Source organism: Oncorhynchus clarkii, chromosome 29, assembly GCF_045791955.1.
Source record: "Oncorhynchus clarkii lewisi isolate Uvic-CL-2024 chromosome 29, UVic_Ocla_1.0, whole genome shotgun sequence".
NCBI classification, from domain to species: domain Eukaryota; kingdom Metazoa; phylum Chordata; class Actinopteri; order Salmoniformes; family Salmonidae; genus Oncorhynchus; species Oncorhynchus clarkii.
In genome coordinates, this window is record NC_092175.1 from 367729 (window position 1) to 389207 (window position 21479).

At 44.3% G+C, this 21479-nt stretch overlaps 4 non-coding genes across 4 annotated transcripts; 2 read left to right on the forward strand and 2 right to left on the reverse strand.

The window, feature by feature from the left end:
* Positions 1 to 848: 848 nt before the first annotated feature.
* trnav-aac (transfer RNA valine (anticodon AAC)) lies at positions 849 to 922 on the reverse strand. Its single transcript has one exon. It is a non-coding gene; the product is annotated as a tRNA-Val (tRNA).
* A 1680-nt stretch (positions 923 to 2602) lies between these two features.
* Positions 2603 to 2675, reverse strand: trnaf-gaa (transfer RNA phenylalanine (anticodon GAA)). The gene has a single exon. It is a non-coding gene; the product is annotated as a tRNA-Phe (tRNA).
* A 15381-nt stretch (positions 2676 to 18056) lies between these two features.
* trnaa-cgc (transfer RNA alanine (anticodon CGC)) lies at positions 18057 to 18128 on the forward strand. The gene has a single exon. It is a non-coding gene; the product is annotated as a tRNA-Ala (tRNA).
* A 530-nt stretch (positions 18129 to 18658) lies between these two features.
* trnat-ugu (transfer RNA threonine (anticodon UGU)) lies at positions 18659 to 18730 on the forward strand. The gene has a single exon. It is a non-coding gene; the product is annotated as a tRNA-Thr (tRNA).
* The last annotated feature ends 2749 nt before the right edge of the window (positions 18731 to 21479 follow it).

The window sequence follows — 21479 nt, forward strand, 5'->3', positions numbered from 1 at the left end:
CTGCATTCTCCAAAAGCAAATTCTTTCATGGATCCAAGAAAACTCTAGTTCACACTTCATGCAGCCTTGTCTTACGACAACCTACTGTCATGTAAACAATGACAAGAAACTGTCATGTAACAATGACAAGAAACTCTCATGTAACACTGATGTCACAATGTCAGATGAAAAGAAAGACATTACCTACTTTCAGAGAGCAGCGTATCACACACTCTAACCAACTGAGCTAACCGGCCGCTGGCTAAAGAGCACAATTGTTGAGATGCACCGAGCCTCTGCAAGTGCTGGAGCACAAACTAACAAGTCCACCAACAGCATAGCCTGACAAGACTGGACACTCTTGGTTGCTCCTTGTGGCAATTCCAAACAGCTGGGGAATTTGATCAATTGGTATTGTGTTTGCTTAGCATGCTATAGGTAGTGGGATCGATTCCCGTATTCCCCAAAAACAATTTTTTTTGTGGATCCAAGAAAGCTCCAGTTCACACTTCATGCAGCCTTGTCTTACGACAACCTACTGTCATGTAACAATGACAAGCAACTTTCCTGTAACACTGATGTCAAAATGTCAGTTGAAAAAGCAAGAAATTACTTACTTTCAGAGGAGCAGCGTAGCACACACCATTGAGGCCCACAAACAAAGCTGTGGATAGTTTCCTTGAAGCCAGAGCATGAATAAAGAACAAACACAAATGCCGAAACCTGGGATCAAACCAGGGACCTTTAGATCTTCAGTATAACGCTCTCCCAACTGAGCTATTTCGACAATTCACTGATTTTATTTCTGTGGCCCCCTTGACAATTCACATGCATGTGACTCACAATTTTGACACTCAAAATGTACATCATAGCCAGTACAGGGATCGAACCCATGACCTTGGCGTTGTTAGCACCACACTCTAAACAACTGAGCTAACCGGCCATTTGCTATTTTGCTCAATTGTTGAAATGCACCGAGCCTCTGCAAGTGCTGGCACATAAACAAACAAGTCCACCAACAGCATAGCCTGACAAGACTGGACCCTCTAGGTTGCTTCTTGCGGAAATTCCAAACGGCTGGGGAATTAGCCCCAGTCTCAGCCTCCAGTATTTATGCTGCAGTAGTTTATGTGTCGGGGGGCTAGGGTCAGTTTGTTATATCTGGAGTACTTCTCCTGTCCTATTCGGTGTCCTGTGTGAATCTAAGTGTGCGTTCTCTAATTCTCTCCTTCTCTCTTTCTCTCTCTCGGAGGACCTGAGCCCTAGGACCATGCCCCAGGACTACCTGACATGATGACTCCTTGCTGTCCCCAGTCCACCTGGCTGTGCTGCTGCTCCAGTTTCAACTGTTCTGCCTTATTATTATTCGACCATGCTGGTCATTTATGAACATTTGAACATCTTGGCCATGTTCTGTTATAATCTCCACCCGGCACAGCCAGAAGAGGACTGGCCATCCCACATATGCTCTCTCTAATTCTCTCTTTCTTTCTCTCTCTCAGAGGACCTGAGCCATAGGACCATGCCCCAGGAATACCTGACATGATGACTCCTTGCTGTCCCCAGTCCACCTGACTGTGCTGCTGCTCCAGTTTCAACTATTCTGCCTTATTATTATTCGACCATGCTGGTCATTTATGAACATTTGAACATCTTGACCATGTTTTGTTATAATCTCCACCCGGCACAGCCAGAAGAGGACTGGCCACCCCACATAGCCTGGTTCCTCTCTAGGTTTCTTCCTAGGTTTTGGCCTTTCTAGGGAGTTTTTCCTAGCCACCGTGCTTCTACACCTGCATTGCTTGCTGTTTGGGGTTTTGGGCTGGGTTTCTGTACAGCACTTTGAGATATCAGCTGATGTACGAAGGGCTATATATATAAATTTGATTTGATTTGAATTAGCTCAAATGCTTTGCATGCGTGAGTTAGTGGGATCGATGCCTGCATTCTCCAAAAGCAAATTCTTTCATGGATCCAAGAAAACTCCAGTTCACACTTCATGCAGCCTTGTCTTACGACAACCTACTGTCATGTAAACAATGACAAGAAACTGTCATGTAACAATGACAAGAAACTCTCATGTAACACTGATGTCACAATGTCAGATGAAAAAGAAAGACATTACCTACTTTCAGAGAGCAGCGTATCACACACTCTAACCAACTGAGCTAACCGTCAGCTGGCTACAGAGCACAGTTGTTGAGATGCACCGAGCCTCTGCAAGTGCTGGAGCACAAACTAACAAGTCCACCAACAGCATAGCCTGACAAGACTGGACACTCTTGGTTGCTCCTTGTGGCAATTCCAAACAGCTGGGGAATTTGATCAATTGGTATTGTAATTGCTTAGCATGCTATAGGTAGTGGGATCGATGCCCGCATTGCCCAAAAACAATTTTTTTTGTGGATCCAAGAAAGCTCCAGTTCACACATCATGCAGCCTTGTCTTAAGACAACCTACTGTCATGTAACAATGACAAGCAACTTTCCTGTAACACTGATGTCAAAATGTCAGATGAAAAAGCAAGAAATTACTTACTTTCAGAGGAGCAGCGTAGCACACACCATTGAGGCCCACAAACAAAGCTGTGGATAGTTTCCTTGAAGCCAGAAGAAAGAACAAATGCCGAAACCCGGGATCAAACCAGGGACCTTTAGAGCTTCAGTCTAACGCTCTCCCAACTGAGCTATTTCTGCAATTCACTAATTGTATTTCTGTGGCACCCTTGACAATTCACATGCATGTGACTCAAAATTTTGACACTCAAAATGTACATCATAGCCAGTATGGGGATCGAACCCATGACCTTGACATTATTTGCACCACACTCTAACCAACTGAGCTAACCGGCCATTTGCTATTTTGCTCAATTGTTGAAATGCACCGAGCCTCTGCAAGTGCTGGCACGTAAACAAACAAGTCCACCAACCGTATAGCCTGACAAGACAGGACCCTCTAGGTTGCTTCTTGCGGAAATTCCAAACGGCTGGGGAATTAGCTCAAATGCTTTGCATGCGTGAGGTAGTGGGATCGATGCCTGTATTCTCCAAAAGCAAATTCTTTCATGGATCCAAGAAAACTCCAGTTCACACTTCATACAGCCTTGTCTTACGACAACCTACTGTCATGTAAACAATGACAATAAACTGTCATGTAACAATGACAAGAAACTCTCATGTAACACTGATGTCACAATGTCAGATGAAAAAGAAAGACATTACTTACTTTCAGAGAGCAGCGTATCACACACTCTAACCAACTGAGCTAACCGGCCGCTGGCTACAGAGCACAGTTGTTGAGATGCACCGAGCCTCTGCAAGTGCTGGAGCACAAACTAACAAGTCCACCAACAGCATAGCCTGACAAGACTGGACACTCTTGGTTGCTCCTTGTGGCAATTCCAAACAGCTGGGGAATTTGATCAATTGGTATTGTGTTTGCTTAGCATGCTATAGGTAGTGGGATCGATGCCCGCATTCCCCAAAAACTATTTTTTTTGTGGATCCAAGAAAGCTCCAGTTCACACTTCATGCAGCCTTGTCTTACAACAACCTACTGTCATGTAACAATGACAAGCAACTTTCCTGTAACACTGATGTCAAAATATTCAGTTGAAAAAGCAAGAAATTACTTACTTTCAGAGGAGCAGCGTAGCACACACCATTGAGGCCCACAAACAAAGCTGTGGATAGTTTCCTTGAAGCCAGAAGAAAGAACAAATGCCGAAACCCGGGATCAAACCAGGGACCTTTAGAGCTTCAGTCTAACGCTCTCCCAACTGAGCTATTTCTGCAATTCACTAATTGTATTTCTGTGGCACCCTTGACAATTCACATGCATGTGACTCAAAATTTTGACACTCAAAATGTACATCATAGCCAGTATGGGGATCGAACCCATGACCTTGACATTATTTGCACCACACTCTAACCAACTGAGCTAACCGGCCATTTGCTATTTTGCTCAATTGTTGAAATGCACCGAGCCTCTGCAAGTGCTGGCACGTAAACAAACAAGTCCACCAACCGTATAGCCTGACAAGACAGGACCCTCTAGGTTGCTTCTTGCGGAAATTCCAAACGGCTGGGGAATTAGCTAAAATGCTTTGCATGCGTGAGGTAGTGGGATCGATGCCTGTATTCTCCAAAAGCAAATTCTTTCATGGATCCAAGAAAACTCCAGTTCACACTTCATGCAGCCTTGTCTTACGACAACCTACTGTCATGTAAACAATGACAATAAACTGTCATGTAACAATGACAAGAAACTCTCATGTAACACTGATGTCACAATGTCAGATGAAAAAGAAAGACATTACTTACTTTCAGAGAGCAGCGTATCACACACTCTAACCAACTGAGCTAACCGGCCGCTGGCTACAGAGCACAGTTGTTGAGATGCACCGAGCCTCTGCAAGTGCTGGAGCACAAACTAACAAGTCCACCAACAGCATAGCCTGACAAGACTGGACACTCTTGGTTGCTCCTTGTGGCAATTCCAAACAGCTGGGGAATTTGATCAATTGGTATTGTGTTTGCTTAGCATGCTATAGGTAGTGGGATCGATGCCCGCATTCCCCAAAAACTATTTTTTTTGTGGATCCAAGAAAGCTCCAGTTCACACTTCATGCAGCCTTGTCTTACAACAACCTACTGTCATGTAACAATGACAAGCAACTTTCCTGTAACACTGATGTCAAAATATTCAGTTGAAAAAGCAAGAAATTACTTACTTTCAGAGGAGCAGCGTAGCACACACCATTGAGGCCCACAAACAAAGCTGTGGATAGTTTTCTTGAAGCCAGAACAAATGCCGAAACCCGGGATCAAACCAGGGACCTTTAGATCTTCAGTCTAACGCTCTCCCAACTGATCTATTTCAGCGATTCACTCATTTTAATTCTGTGGCACCCTTAACAATTCAATGCATGTGAATCACAATTTTGAAACTCAGAATGTACATCATAGCCAGTACAGGGATCGAACCCATGACCTTGGCATTATTAGCACCACACTCTAACCAACTGAACTAACCGGCCATTTGCTATTTTGCTCAATTGTTGAAATGCACCGAGCCTCTGCAAGTGCTGGCACGTAAACAAACAAGTCCACCAACAGCATAGCCTGACAAGACTGGACCCTCTAGGTGGCTTCTTGCGGAAATTCCAAACGGCTGGGGAATTAGCTCAAATGCTTTGCATGCCAGAGGTAGTGGGATCGATGCCTGCATTCTCCAAAAGCAAATTCTTTCATGGATCCAAGAAAACTCCAGTTCACACTTCATGCAGCTTTGTCTTACGACAACCTACTGTCATGTAAACAATGACAAGAAACTGTCATGTAACAATGACAAGAAACTCTCATGTAACACTGATGTCACAATGTCAGATGAAAAAGAAAGACATTACTTACTTTCAGAGGAGCAGCGTAGCACACACCATTGAGGCCCACAAACAAAGCTGTGGATAGTTTCCTTGAAGCCAGAGCATGAAGAAAGAACAAATACAAATGCCAAAACCCAGGATCGAACCAGGGACCTTTACATCTTCAGTCTAACACTCTCCCAACTGAGCTATTTCGGCAATTCACTAAATTTAATTCTGTAGCACCCTTGACAATTCACATGCATGTGACTCACAATTTTGACACTCAAAATGTACATCATAGCCAGTACGGGGATCGAACCCATGACCTTGACATTATTTGCACCACACTCTAACCAACTGAGCTAACCGGCCATTTGCTATTTTGCTCAATTGTTGAAATGCACCGAGCCTCTGCAAGTGCTGGCACGTAAACAAACAAGTCCACCAACCGTATAGCCTGACAAGACAGGACCCTCTAGGTTGCTTCTTGCGGAAATTCCAAACGGCTGGGGAATTTGCTCAAATGCTTTGCATGCGTGAGGTAGTGGGATTGATGCCTGCATTCTCCAAAAGCAAATTCTTTCATGGATCCTAGAAAACTCCAGTTCACACTTCATGCAGCCTTGTCTTACGACAACCTACTGTCATGTAAACAATGACAAGAAACTGTCATGTAACAATGACAAGAAACTCTCATGTAACACTGATGTCACAATGTCAGATGAAAAAGAAAGACATTACTTACTTTCAGAGAGCAGCGTATAACACACTCTAACCAACTGAGCTAACCGGCAGCTGGCTACAGAGCACAGTTGTTGAGATGCACTGAGCCTCTGCAAGTGCTGGAGCACAAACTAACAAGTCCACCAACAGCATAGCCTGACAAGACTGGACACTCTTGGTTGCTCCTTGTGGCAATTCCAAACAGCTGGGGAATTTGATTAATTGGTATTGTGTTTGCTTAGCATGCTATAGGTAGTGGGATTGATGCCCGCATTCCCCAAAAACAATTTTTTTTGTGGATCCAAGAAAGCTCCAGTTCACACTTCATGCAGCCTTGTCTTACGACAACCTACTGTCATGTAACAATGACAAGCAACTTTCATGTAACACTAATGTCACAACGTCAGATGAAAAAGGGAGACATTACTTACTTTCAGAGGAGCAGCGTAGCACACACCATTGAGGCCCACAAACAAAGCTGTGGCAGTTTCTTTGAAGCCGAAGCAGAGCAAAAAGAAAGAACAACAACTAATGCCGACATCCGGGATCAAACCAGGAACCTTAAGTCATTCCGTCTTACTCTGTCCCAACTGAGATATTTCTGCAAGAAGCTGAACTTATTTCTGTGGCACTCTTGACGAAACACACGCATGTGAGTCACAATTTGACACTTAAATTGTACCTCATGGCCAGTACGGGGATCAAACACATCATCTTGGAGTTATTAGCACCACTCTCTAACCAACTGAGCTAACCAGCCACTGTCTATGGAGCACAATTATTGAGATGCACCGAGCCTCTGCAATTGCTGGCGCGGAAACTAACACGTCCACCAACAGCATAGCCTGACAAGACTGTACACTCTTGGTTGCTAATTGTAGCCATTCCTACCGGCTGGGGAATTAACTCAAATGGTAGAGTGCTTGCTTAGCATGCGAGAGGTAGTGGGATCGATACCTGCATTCTCCAAAAACACTATGTTTTTGTGGATCCAAGACAGCTCCAGTTCACTCTTCATGCCGCCTTGTCTTACGACAGGCTCCAGTTCTGAGAGTACGACAAGGGGAGCTAAAAGGGGAAATGACACTGGGGATAACGGGTGGCCATATTGTATGTGAACAGCTCGAAACCGGGACTCCAGGCGCAGGAGGCCTCCCCCAGGAACAGAGACCGCAATGCTCCTCTGTGAACTCTCTCACCTCTGAAACCACTGAACACCTACTCACAGGATTGGATTCTAACCACTTCCATCAGACGGAAAGGGAGGACAGTCATAAGAGCATGGATACCGAAAACGAAGAAGAAATGGACATGGTGCTCACCCCAGCTCCAAGGGGAGGTCCAAACGTGACTAAGATGCAGGAGCTGCTGCAATCATCAATAGCTCGAGCTAAGGAACTCAGGGAGCTTATGGCTAACCACAACCCTGATGGAACAGATGCCTAGCCTACATGGAGGAGCCTCAGCGTGGCTACTTCAACTGCAGACACTTACGTCAGGCCTGCAACTCTGCCTAGGAGACATGAAAGCACTTCTAGCAAGAGCCACCGACCACGGAACTATGGAAGCCCTCATGACAGCAGCTGACCTTGGATGGCGGGCCCCAACACTGCCCATAGACCACTTCGGTACCAGACTATGGGAAGTTCTACGGAGAACGTACCCTACAGAAAGGAACCACGCCACCTTATCCTCCTTTACAATCAACCCAGGTGAGCAACCAGCAGCATACCTGGACAGAGCTAAGACCACATGGAGGTCGGTCCACGACGAACCTTACGATCACACAGACACAACACTCAGCATGTGGAAGGAAATGGTGGTGAACGGGTGTCCTGGAGATGTGAAGACAAAACTGAGAGGAACGGTTGGGTTAATCTCACTCCCACTGACTCAATTCAACACACATGTACACCATCACGTGTCTCAATACAATAAGGACAAAGCGGGAGCTGACAGCCAGGTCCAGTCACTACAGGTGCAGCTGTTGAAGCTCCAGCTGAAAGAGGCACAAAAAGGGGAGAAACCTAAGACGCAGATGCTAGCTGAGGAAACCCAGGATCCTGAACATAAAACAGACATCTCCCAAATAGTGGCACAGACTGTCGCTCAGATGATCCAACAGCAGGCCGCGCCACTCCCTGTTCCAACAGGGACCCAACCAATGGTGGCACAATACCCTCCCCCACAGCAGTATGGCCCGCCACAACAGCAGCCATATTGGCAACAACGGGGCACCTACACCGGTCTACCCAGAGGGGTGTGCTACAACTGGAACTCCTGGCCATTATTCACGGAATTGTCGACAGCCACTTTCCACTCAGCAACGCCTATGGAGAGGTAGGGGACGTGGTAGTGGAAGTGGGGGACACCTACCTCTGCAACACCATCAACCAGGACCTACTCACATGCAGCAGCAACAGCAAGACTACAATCAACCTCAGTTCCAAGATATGGCAGGGAACGCTATGCCCTGGCCATGACGATGCCCCCCAACCGCTGCAGGAGTAGGGAGCCAACAAACTGGAAAAAAAAAGAAAAAAAAGAATTTTTTTTTTTTTTTTTTACCCCATAACAATGAACCTCCTCGCACCCGGATCATCAACAGGTTTTGCACAACTGACAACAGATCTATCTGCGGTTGGATGTTTCTGTAAATGACGAATTCACCTCATCCGTCCTTTTCCAGAAACAAGAGGGGGAGGAAGCAGAAACGAAGCAGAACAAAGAACAAAGAACAAAGGACTGGTGAAACTAAAGACCCTTCAAAAGGTCTCACACATCTGGTGGCACCCTCAAATTAAAGTAATGACTGACTTATTTTGCGACGTAATGACTGACTTATTTTGTGACAAATGCAGCATCTGTTGCAGACACAACTCAAAGAAACCATATCAAACATACCTAATGCATATTTTCAGGACAGTAGCATAGAACGCTATCTCTTAGTTATGGTAGATAGGTGTCCAAATGGTTAGAGGCAATACCAACAGCAAAGGAGGATGCCAAGCCAGTCATTAAGTGGCTACAAACCAAACTAATACCCAGGTATATTGACAGTGGCTCACATTTCAGTAACAAACACCTAAGACAGGTGGAAGAAAGATTTGGCATAACACACAGATTTGGATCTGTGTACAGGCCCCAATCTCAAGGTCTGGTGGAACGTCAAACCAAAAGTTGAAAGCTAAGATAGCTAAAGTGTGTGCAGGTTCGAAGTTGACATGGGTTGAAGTCCTGCCTCTGGCACTGATGGCTGTGAGAGCCTCACCAGGAGCAGGCACCCATCTCTCTCCTCATGAGAAAATGACTGGAAGAGTCATGCCTGGTCCACCAAGGGAGGGAGGTCATATGCCCGCTCTTGATGTACAACAAATTGTAATGTCTGATTATGTGAAAAGTTTACGCTACTCTCTGCAGCACTCTCTACCCAGGTTCGCAAGGTCCAAGAGGGGGAGCTGCCGGGAGACACGCCACCACTGAAGGTAAAAGTTGGAGACTGGGTGAGGGTTAAAGTCCACAAGAGAAAGTGGCTGGAACCCAGGTGGACTGGACCGTACGAAGTGAAGGAGGTTACTTCACACTCAGTCCAGGTCAAAGGTAAATCAGGCACACCTTGGCACCACCTTACACATTGCACCCCAGCCCCAACTCCTTCCAGAACACTGACTGAAGTCTGAGCTGATTTGAGCAGCCTAATTCGATACCAAATTAAGACACTCCTGACTCAGGTGATGGAGTATCAAACTCCATCTCCCCTGACAAAGGAACCTCGACCAGTTAGAGGGATATTTCTCTCTCCCTGGGCAAGGCTAGGAATATCTGGGCCTTTCTTTGTGATATTCCTACTGATATTTGAGGTGTCCCTGGGCACTTCCACATGGTTAATAGAACAACTATCACACCCTACCACATCACGTACACTTACCCAGTCCCCTATCCCTGACACCGTCCCTAACATCACTCACTCCAATCACTCCCGTCCCAAACGCAGAATTACACCTACAGACCAACAATGCACTCCATACAAGGTTAGAAACACCACCTTATTTACCTCGCTTCGCTGCATACTTGAGGGGGTGTTAGTGTTCAAATACTGGAGAGTTGAGACCAAATCACGGACGCTGGACAGAGTGGATTTCAGTTGTAACAAAAGACAGTTTTAATGAGTCAGAGATATCTTGTCCCGCAGTTTTACGTGCACGGACCTAGTTCACATAACTCGGCAAGGAGCCAGGTGAAAAAGAGGCCTATACAATGGTTACATACATTTTTATACATAGAATAAAGTAGGTGGAGTCTTGTCGTTTCGGTCTTCTTGACTGGTCGGAGGGTTGGAGGCGGGCCTTGCTCTAGCCAGAGCGGGCCCCATTGGTGCACAGCAAAAGTTCTTTGCTCTTGGGACCGGCCAGTTAGAGGGAGATGAGATGTGTGTTTATATAAGGAAGAGGGGGTCAGTCTTATGGCTGGGTGTATGTGTTCTTACGACGGAATGTCTTTGTTTATATGAGCTATGTGTATGAATATTTATATAACAAATCCCCCTCTTCACATCTATTAGACGTGAAAACTATAGCAGAAAGGTGGCGGTTGCAATCGTGGGTATACATAAGGTGGTGCTCCTAACCTTGTCTGGTTTGCATGGTGGGTCTGTAGGTGTAGTGCTACGTTTGGGACGGGAGTGATTGGAGGGAGTGATATCAGGAAAGGAGTTAGGGACATGTGTAGGGGTTGGTGTATGTGATGTGGCAGGGTGAAATAGTTGTTCAATTAACCATGTGAAAGTCCTAGGGTTACTCCAAATATCAGTAGGAATATCACAAATAAGGGACCAGATATCCCCAGCCTCACCCAGAGAGGGAGAAATTTCCCTCTAACTGGGCGAGGTTCCCTTCTCAGGGGAGGCGGAGATTGATGCCGCATCACCTGAGGAAGGAGTGTCTTCATTTGGAATCGAATTTAGGCCGCTCAAATCAGCTCTGACTTCAGTCAGTGTTCTAGAAGGAATTGGGGCTGGGGTGCAATGTGTAAGGCGGTGCCAAGGTGTGCCTGATTTACCTTTGACCTGGACTGAGTGTGAAGTAACCTCCTTCACTTCGTACGGTCCAGTCCACCTGGGTTCCAGCCACTTTCTCTTGTGGACTGTAACCCACACCCCGTCACCAACCTTTACCTTCAGTAGTGGCGTGTCCCCCGGCAGCTCCCCCTCCTGGACCTTGTGAACCTGGGTAGAGAGTGCTGCAGAGAGAACCGTCAGTTTTTTCACATAATTAGACATTACAATTTGTTGTACATCAAGGGCGGGCATATGACCTCCCTCCCTTGGTGGACCATGCATGACTCTACCAGTCATTATCCCATGAGGCACATACTTTAGCTATCTTAGCTTTTGCTTTTGGTTTGACGTTCCACCAGATTTTGGGATTGGGGCCTGTACTTAGATCCAAATCTGTGGGTTATGCCAAATCTTTCTTCCAACTGTCTCAGGTGTTTGTTAAATGTGAGCCATTTGTCAAATTTGATTTGTCTTGGGATGCCATACCTGGGTATTAGTTCGGTTTGTAGCCACTTAAAGACTGACCTAGCATCCTCCCCTTTTGTTATTATTGCCTCTACCCATTTGGAGAACCTATCTACTATGACTAGGAGATAGAGTTTGCCTTTAGATAAATTTTCGGGGCCCATGTCGGTGTAGTCTATACTAATATCCTGAAAACATGCATTAGGTATTACGTATGAGCCCATTGGTGTTTGATATGGTGTCTTTGGGTTGTGTCTGTCACAACCATTGCATTCGTCACAAAATAAATCATCGTCATAAAATAAGTCAGTCATATTTTTTATGTGAGGGTGCCACCAGATGTGCGAGGCCTTTTTGGAGGGTCTTTAGTTTGCCTTCGTGTGTGGGGCCATGTGTTTCTCATAAAAGTTCTGGGTCCATCAGTGTGGCCTGCTTCATGGGCATGGGCTGAGTCTGTATAGATATTCAGTCTTTCCTTTTCCTCTGATGAGGACCTGCGTCAATCCGATGATTTCAGCTAATTTGGCCGATGCTGGTTGAGGGTTGATGGCTGATTGAAGGGTGACATGTGAACCGTCTGGGAGTTGCTGTTTCCTTCTTCTGCCGTGGGTGGTGGGCATTTTTATGGCCAGGGGATGGTTTTCCCAGTCATTCCCTGGAACTGCGGTTGGTTGTATGCGGGTTGCTGATGCATGGGTGTGGGTCCTGGTTGCTGATGTTCGTACTGTTGAGGTCTATTTCCACCCCTTTCCTTCCCATATGGACCTCTCGTAGAGTTCCACTGGCGTTGTTGTGGTGTGAGTGGGTATGGACACTCTCGTGAGTAGTGCCCTGGAGTTCTACAGTTGAAACAAACCCCTCTTTTTGGATGGCCTGGTATCCATTGCGGCTGGTATGCAAATTGTGGTTGCGGGGGATACCAAGGCCCCGGGTTGGCTGGTTGAGGACCGGCCTGCTGTTGAATCATCTGGGAGATAGTCTGGGCCACTATTTGAGAGATGTCTGTTTTGGTGCCTGTCTCCTTCGTTTCTTCCGCCACCATCTGTTTCTTAGGTTTTTCTCCTTGTTGTGCTTCCTTCAATTGGAGTTTCAGGAGTTGTACCTGGAGGGACTGCACCTGGCTCTCAGCACCCCCTCTTTCCTTGTTGTGCTGGGTCACATGGTGGTGCACATGAGTGCCGTTCCTCTGAGTTTGGTTTTAACATCTCCGGGACACCCGTTGACCACCATTTCCTTCCACATGCTGAATGTGGTATCAGTGTGATCGAATGGTTCTTCGTGGACCGATCTCCATGTGGTCTTAGCCCTGTCCAGGTATGCTGCAGGTTGCTCACCTGGGTTGATTGTAAAGGAGGATAAGGTGGCATGGTTTCTTTCTGTAGGGTATGCTCTCCGTAGAACTTCCCATAATCTGGTACGGAAGTGGTCTATGGGCAGTGTTGGGGCCCGCCATCCAAGGTCAGCTGCTGTCATGAGGGCCTCCATGGTTCCGTGGTCGGTGGCTCTTGCTAGAAGTGCTTTCATGTCTCCTAGGCAGAGTTGCAGGCCTGACGTAAGTGTCTGCAGTTGAAGTAGCCACGCTGAAGCTCCTCCATGTAGGCTAGGCATCTGTCCCATCAGTGTTGTTAAATCAGTCATTTTCCAGGGCTGGTACTCCACAGTGTGTGCATCACCTGGTGTCGGTCGCAGGGGGTACTGTCCTGCCATCTCCTGCTCTCGCTCTCTTCTATCAGCAATTCTGGAGGACCGACGGAGTGTTTCGGACCCCATTGATTCGGTAACTTTGGTTACTGTTCCTCTCATTATGCCTTCCACACGGTAGGCTCCCTCTCTGTTGTTATCTTGGTTAGCTATTAGCTCCCTGAGTTCCTTAGCTCGAGCTATTGATGAATTCAGCAGCTCCTGCATCTTAGTCACGTTTGGAGCTCCCATCGGAGCTGGGGTGAGCACCATGTCAATTTCTTCTTTGTTTTCGATATCCATGTTCTGATGACAGTCCTCCCTATCCGTCTGATAGAAGTGGTTTGAATCTAATCTTGTTTGTAGGTGTCCTCTGGTTTCAGAGGTGAGAGAGTTCACAGAGTAGCATTGCGGCCTCCGTTCCTGGGGGAGGTCTCCTGCTCCTGGAATCCCAGTTTCGAACTGTTCACATACCATATGGCCAGCCGTTATCCCCAGGGTAATTTCCCCTTTTAACTCCCCTTGGTCTATTCTCAGAACTGGAGCCTGTATTGTGGGAGGTGCCCTGGGCAGGAATGGGTTGTGTGACGGGCTCCGGTGATTTTGTCCCTTTGAGTATGGCTGGGGCTGAACTGCCTCCATTGTCAATTGTGGATATAGTGAGGGAGAAACGGCCACAGGGGGAGCCGTGGGCAAGTTCTCAGGCGGAGCTTTAACATCCCCCGACGCCACAATAGCCACGCACATCATGTCTGGTGTGTTTTTGGGTAGCACCCTCCTACTCTCCTGTATGGCCCATGTACCTATCTTGAGCTCCCCCTCCGCTCTCTCTCTCTCTCTTGTACCTACTTTTTTGAACCTGTGTATCTTGTTTCTCTCCGCCTCACTCGCTTTTGCATGCTCTACTGCGTCCTCTAATTCTGTCTGCATATCTTGGAGTTTCCCCCCTGTAGGTGGTCCTCCGCTAAAATAACCTGCTTGTGTCCATCTTATCCGTAATCCTTTCCACACTTTCTCCACTTTCCCATACTGTTCTTTACCTCCCGCTCTATCAATCATACTCTGATCTAAATATTCATTGAATTTTAGTTTGGGCGTGGTAGCTGCAGACATTTTATCTAGTTCGTCTGATAATGTGTATAATGCGTTATTTAGGTATATTCAATCCTTACTATGTGGTGTTTATTTCTATCGTTGTATGCTTAGATATACTGCTGTACTGGCAATGGCTTATCTCTTCTACCCCCATCCTCGCATACCAAGGGGGTTATCAGTATGCGACGCCCGCCACGTGTCTGTTTCTCCCGTATTTTATTTGAATTTGTTCAGCGATTCGTTTAGGTATTTTCTAAAAATGATTTGGCGATTTCCTTTTGGAACAATATATCAGTGAATATATGCGGTTCTATAACAATTTTCAGAGTAATTCTAGCTCTTTAGGAAATATAGATAGAATTTCTAGACAACTAAGAGTTGTTCAGTGAATTATTTAAATACTTTCTGTAAACAATTCAGTAAATTCCTTTATGAACTTATATCAGTAAATTCGAGCGATTCTATAGCAATTGTCAGAATAATTCTATATCTTTAGGAAATATGGATAGAATAGAAAAACCCAAAAATCAGTGTGTAGCTTTTAGCGTCTGTCAAACAAAGTCTGTACTAAGCTCGGCGGCTTATTTAAATACTTTCTAGAAACAATTCAGTAAGTTCCTTTATGAACTTATATCAGTAAATTCCAGCGATTCTATAGCAATTGTCAGAATAATTTTAAACTTTAGGCAATATCAACAGGAATGAAAAAAACGAAAATCAGTATTCCAGCCCGGCTGCTGTCAATCAAAATTGCACGGCCATTCGATACTAAGGTGGCTTTGTGTGCCTAATAGCCCAGTTACGTATCCCAACCTACTCCGCGACAAACGTTTCTTTCAATTTAATTTCCCCCATCTCCAAATCATGGAATGTCAACTCTGGTTCATATTATGTTTATTGTTTGATGTGCAATAGCCACATCATTCCCGATCTCTGTCTTGTGGAAGGCCAAACTTACATATCCTATATCTATTCGACTACACCTCTAACATAACCAATTAAACAGTTTACAACTTATTCAATAGGATCTTTTACATGCAGATTCAGTCGATCTATTAATTAACTAAATCTCTAAACACAACCAATTAAACAGTTTAGAACTTATTCAATAGGAACTTTTACGTGCATACTACACTTCTAAGCCACAACCAATTAAACAGTAAGCACTCATTTAATAGGATCTTTTACATGCATACTACACTTCTAATAATAGGCCAATTGATACAAAATAAAAATACAAATAAAAAATAAAAACGAGCAAAACAAGATCTCCCCGATCAATGTCTTAGGTTCTTATGTAAAAATTTGGGCACCAATTCATACTCACGCCCAGTACTTTCTGATCAAAATTTGGTTTAGGCTATAATACAATATGCAGATTTCAATATAACGGGCTCTGCTCACCTTTATATAGAGCGCTCCGATCAGATTTCCTGAGGCAAGATGAATGGCTGGGGAAGTCACTCTTCCGTCTGATTTTTTAGCCGTGATCAGTCTCGTCCTCTCACACTAACTTATAATAGATCGAATTCAAGAACAACCAAACTCTGCTACCAATTTGTTAGTGTTCAAATACTGGAGAGTTGAGACCAAATCACGGACGCTGGACAGAGTGGATTTCAGTTGTAACAAAAGACAGTTTTAATGAGTCAGAGATATCTTGTCCCGCAGTTTTACGTGCACGGACCTAGTTCACATAACTCGGCAAGGAGCCAGGTGAAAAAGAGGCCTATACAATGGTTACATACATTTTTATACATAGAATAAAGTAGGTGGAGTCTTGTCGTTTCGGTCTTCTTGACTGGTCGGAGGGTTGGAGGCGGGCCTTGCTCTAGCCAGAGCGGGCCCCATTGGTGCACAGCAAAAGTTCTTTGCTCTTGGGACCGGCCAGTTAGAGGGAGATGAGATGTGTGTTTATATAAGGAAGAGGGGGTCAGTCTTATGGCTGGGTGTATGTGTTCTTACGACGGAATGTCTTTGTTTATATGAGCTATGTGTATGAATATTTATATAACAGGGGCTTCTTGTTTTTGTTATATCCTCCTTCTCGTTTCTGCTATAGTTTTCACGTCTTAAAAGATGTGAAGAGGGGAATTTGTCATATACACATATATTCATACACATAGCTCATATATTATACAGCGCCAAATTTATCCGCTTGACTCAAGTCATTGCACGTATCCCTGCCCAAACAGGAATGAACACATATACCCAACCACAAACTGCCCCTCTCAGTTCTCTTATCTCACGACCCCAGGACACACACAGACATTCCATCGCACGAACACACACACCCCGCCATAAAACTGCCCCTCTCAGTTCCCCCTACCTCATGATCCCCTGACACACAAATACCTTCTTGCATAAACACACACACTTCATCCCCCCTCTACTGGTCGGGTGCCCAGAGCAGAAGACTCTGCTGTGCACCAATGGGGCTCCTGCTCTGGCTAGAGCAGGTCCGCCTCCAACCCTTCGGGACCATTCAGAAGGCGACACGACAAGACTCTACCTACATTATTCTATGTATAAAAACTGCTGTAACCTTTGTCTAAGCCCCTTTTTCAGCTAACTCCTTTTGAGCTATATGAATCAGGTCCATGCACGTTAAACTGCTAGGACAAGATATCTTTGACCTTAATAAACTGCCTTTTTGCTATACTTGATTCCACTCTGTCCAGCGTCCATGATTTGGTCTCACTCTCCTGTAAGTTAATCATCAACACTACATATTCGTCGACAGACCCACTGGTTCCAGGTCGTCTTTTTAGTCTATGCTAGGTAAAGCTCCGCCTTATCTCAGCTCACTGGTCACGATAACAACACCCACCTGTAGCACGCGCTCCAGCAGGTATATCTCACTGGTCATCCCCAAAGCCAACACCTCCTTTGGCCGCCTTTCCTTCCAGTTCTCTGCTGACAATGACTGGAACGAATTGCAAAAATCGCTGAAGCTGGAGACATATTTCCCTCACTAACTTTCAGTGTTGCCAACTTAGAGACTTAGTCGCTGTATTTAGCAAGTATTCAGACCCCTCTGAATACTTGCAGACATTTTCATTTTACTCACCTTTTGTCTCTTCCACAATGTTATTCCTCACTCCTACAGTGTCCATCACAATTACATGCACATTGACAATTATGCAAATTAGGCAATGACATCATTTAGCAACTTCTAGCGACTTTTAGGACAGCCAATAGCTACTTTCCTTACTGAGGTGTTGGCAACACTGCTAACTTTAAACATCGGCTATCTGAGCAGCTAACTGATCGCTGCAGCTGTACAAAGCCCATCTGTAAATAGCCCACCCAATCTACCTACCTCATCCCCATATTGTTTTAATATACTTTCTGCTCTTTGCACACCAGTATTTCTACTTGCACATCATCATCTGCTCATCTATCACTCCAGTGTTAATTTGCTAAATTGTAAATACTTCGCTACTATGGCCTATTTATTGCCTTACCTCCATTTGCACGCACTGTATATAGACTTTCTTTTTTTTCTTCTATTGTGTTATTGACTGTACGCTTGTTTATTCCATCTGTAACTCTGTGTTGTTGTTTGTGTTGCGCTGCTTTGCTTTATCTTGGCTAGGTCGCAGTTGAATATGAAAACTTGTTCTCAACTAGCTTACCTGGTTAATTATAGGTGAAATTTAAAAAAAAGAAACATTTTTTCTTTCCCAGAAAGGGGATGTAGCTCAGTGGTAGAGCGCATGCTTCGCATGTATGAGGTCCTGGGTTCAATCCCCAGCTTCTCCATTAACATTTTTGCAATGGCCCATCTCCTACTTTCCAGAATGTTGAAATTCTCAGCAGGAAACAGAGATGTGCTAAATGATTTGCTCTTGTAATCTGAAGAACATGTGTTCAATCCCTGTTCGTACATTTATGGAACAGAAGTGGCATGGTTGCCAACTTCAATTGCATCATTTTCAAAAACTGAAGTTCATGGGTTAGATGACTGTCCATACTTGCTTGTATTTAGAATTGCTGCTATCATTTCATTGTATTTTCAATGGAGTGGTGTATATAAAAAGTACATTGTATTAATATTGCATTTTATCTGCAAATAAAATGGGATCGAAGCTCAGAGGGGGAGTGCATGCTATTTTAGTATGAGGTCCTTGGTTCAATCCCTGAGTATTTGTGTGCCAAATTCACATTACACAACTCCTACTTTTCAGAATGTTAAAATTCTCAAAGGAAACAGAGATGTTATTTGTGTGCCAAATTCACATTACACAACTACTACTTTCCAGAATGTTGATAAATATCTTGCAGCATAGAGTGGCATGGTGGCCAAGCGGTAAGGTGTCGGTCTTGTAAACAGAAGATCATGGGTTCTAATCCCATCCGTGCCTTACTGAAAGATAGCTGGTACCATGGGAAGGTTCTTTCACTGGAGGACTTTGAAGAAAAAAAAGTTTTCTCAAAATGGCAATCCTGCTATTATATAGTAAGGGGATGTGCCTCTACGGTAGAGCTTCTACTAGAAATGCATGCGCTCTGAAGTTAATCCCCAAATTCTCTGATGAGTATATTTAGTTGTGAAATTAGCTTTTGCACAACTCTACTTTCCAGAATGTTGACATATTAAGAAGGAAATAGATGTGCTAAGTCATCTGTTTTTGTAAACTGAAGCACATGGGTTCAATCCTTGTTCGACGTTTATGGAAGCTAGATGATATTATGGAAATTTACTTTCATTAGAACAGTGTAAAGAAAGGGTCAATTGTATTGATATGGCCACTACGACCTGTATGCTCTAGTCGGCTGGCTCTCGCTACATATTCGTCGCCAGACCCACTGGCTCCAGGTCATCTTTTTAGTCTATGCTAGGTAAAGCTCCCCCTTATCTCCCGTAGTACGCGCTCCAGCAGGTATATCTCACTGGTCATCCCCAAAGCCAACACCTCCTTTGGCCGCCTTTCCTTCCAGTTCTCTGCTGTAGCCACTGTAGAGAACAAATCCCATGCTTTTGTTTGAGGTTAACATTTTGTGTAATTCCACTAAGATTTATAGGTTGAAAATGCAAGCTTGTATAAGTTAGTAACACACACTGTCCGTATTAGGGAAATTTGCGCAATATACAATTTACTATGGCAAAGAAATTCAACATGTCAATTTAAGATGATTGTATTTGTTGCCTACTCACAAAGTATTACCAAAAGTACAGTGTAGGATTGGAGGTGCTGGGGAATGGAATGGACGGACCCTGATCTGGACGTCCGCGGGTGGCCAACAGGTTATCCAGCTGGTCGAGGGTAAGGGTGGTGTCCCTGCAGGGCCCTCTCATTCCATCCCACGCTGGCAGCCAGGGTCCTGAAGTCCAGGTGACGGAGGAGTGGACAGCGGTGTGGGTCGTGGTGTTGGTTCGGGTGAAGTTGATGGAGGTGTGGGAAAACCTCCTCTCTCCCATCGTTCCTTGGTGAGCAGCACAAGTCGTGACACAACTAAACACCCTGGATTCTTTACACACACATTGAAAGGCAAAAATTTGGACTCATAAGACCAAAGTACAGATTTCCACCAGTCTAAGGTCCATTGCTCGTGTTTCTTCGCCCAAGCAAGTCTCTTCTTATTATTGGTGTGCGTCCTTTAGTAGTGGTTTCAATGGAGCAATTCGACCATGAAGGCCTGATTCACGCAGTCTCCTCTGAACAGTGCATGTTGAGATGTGTGTTTCTTGAACTCCAAACTGAGGTGCAGTTAACTCTACTGAACTTATCCTCTGCAGCAGAGGTTACTCTGGGTCTTCCTCATGAGAGCCAGTTTCATCATAGCGCTTCATGGTTTTTGCGACTGCACTAGAAGAAACTTTCAAAGTTCTTGAAATTTTCCATAATGACTGACCTTCATGTCTTAAGTAACATTGGACTGTTGTTTCTCTTTGCTTATTTGAGCTATTCTTGGCATAATATGGACTTGGTCTTTTACCAAATAGGGTTGTCTCAACACAACCTATTGGCTCAAACGCTTTAAGAAGGAATGAAATTCCACAAATTAACTTTTAAGAAGGTACACCTGTTAATTGAAAAACATTCCAGGTGACTACCTCATGAAAAGGGTTGAGAGAATGCCAAGAGTGTGCAAAGTGGTCAAGGAAAAGGATGGCTACTTCGAAGAATCTATATTTTGATTAGTTTAACACTTTTTTCTTACTACATGATTACAATTGTGCTATTTCATAGTTTTGATGTCTTCACTATTATTCTAAAATGTAAAAAATTGTAAAAAGAAAGAAAAACCCTTAAATGAGTAGGTGTGTCCAGACTTTTGACTGGTACTGTATATATTGTGATATTGCAAATATGGTACAATCCAAGGGTGCAAAGCTTTTGGAGACTTACCCAGAAAGACTCAGAGCTTTAATCGCTGCCAAAGGTGATTTTAACATGTATTGTGAATACTTAAATGTGAATACTGTGTGAATATTGTAAATGAGATATTTCTGTATTTAATTTAATACAATTGAGAAAAAATTTAAAACATATTTTCACTTTGTCATTATGGGGTATTGTCTGCAGCTGGGTGAGATGATAAAAAAACTATAATTTAATCCATTTGGAATTCAGGCTGTAAAATAACAAAATGAGGAATAAGTGAAGGGGTATACTTTCTGAAGGCACTGTATATCTGCAAGAAAGTGATTAATGAGCGACTCTTTGAAAGGGGGTCATATAAACATTGCCTTATTTAAAAAGTATAAAAAATAGCAATCATGCTATAATCGGCATAGTTTCTCAGACCAAATCTTCATTCTGGTTTAAACAAAGCAATCTGATCATACTCCAGTAAAATACACGCTACAGGGAATGCAAAAAAAAACTGGCATCTGCAAAGCACATATACATTGTCCAATCAACATCCACACATTGATTTCCTTCTTCGGGTCTTTATTCAAACACAAACACACTTGGAATAAAATGCTCTTTCAGTGTCTTGTTGCAGGTTGTGCAATGTTCAAAAGTGTGTGAGAGATTAGCATTAATGTGTGTGTTTGTGTGTGGGGTCAAGTTTGGAAGGTCGTACATATGCAAAAAGCCGAGATTGTGTATTTCAGGACTATGGACAGCAGCGATATTGGCAAAGCGATATCTGTCATCCAGC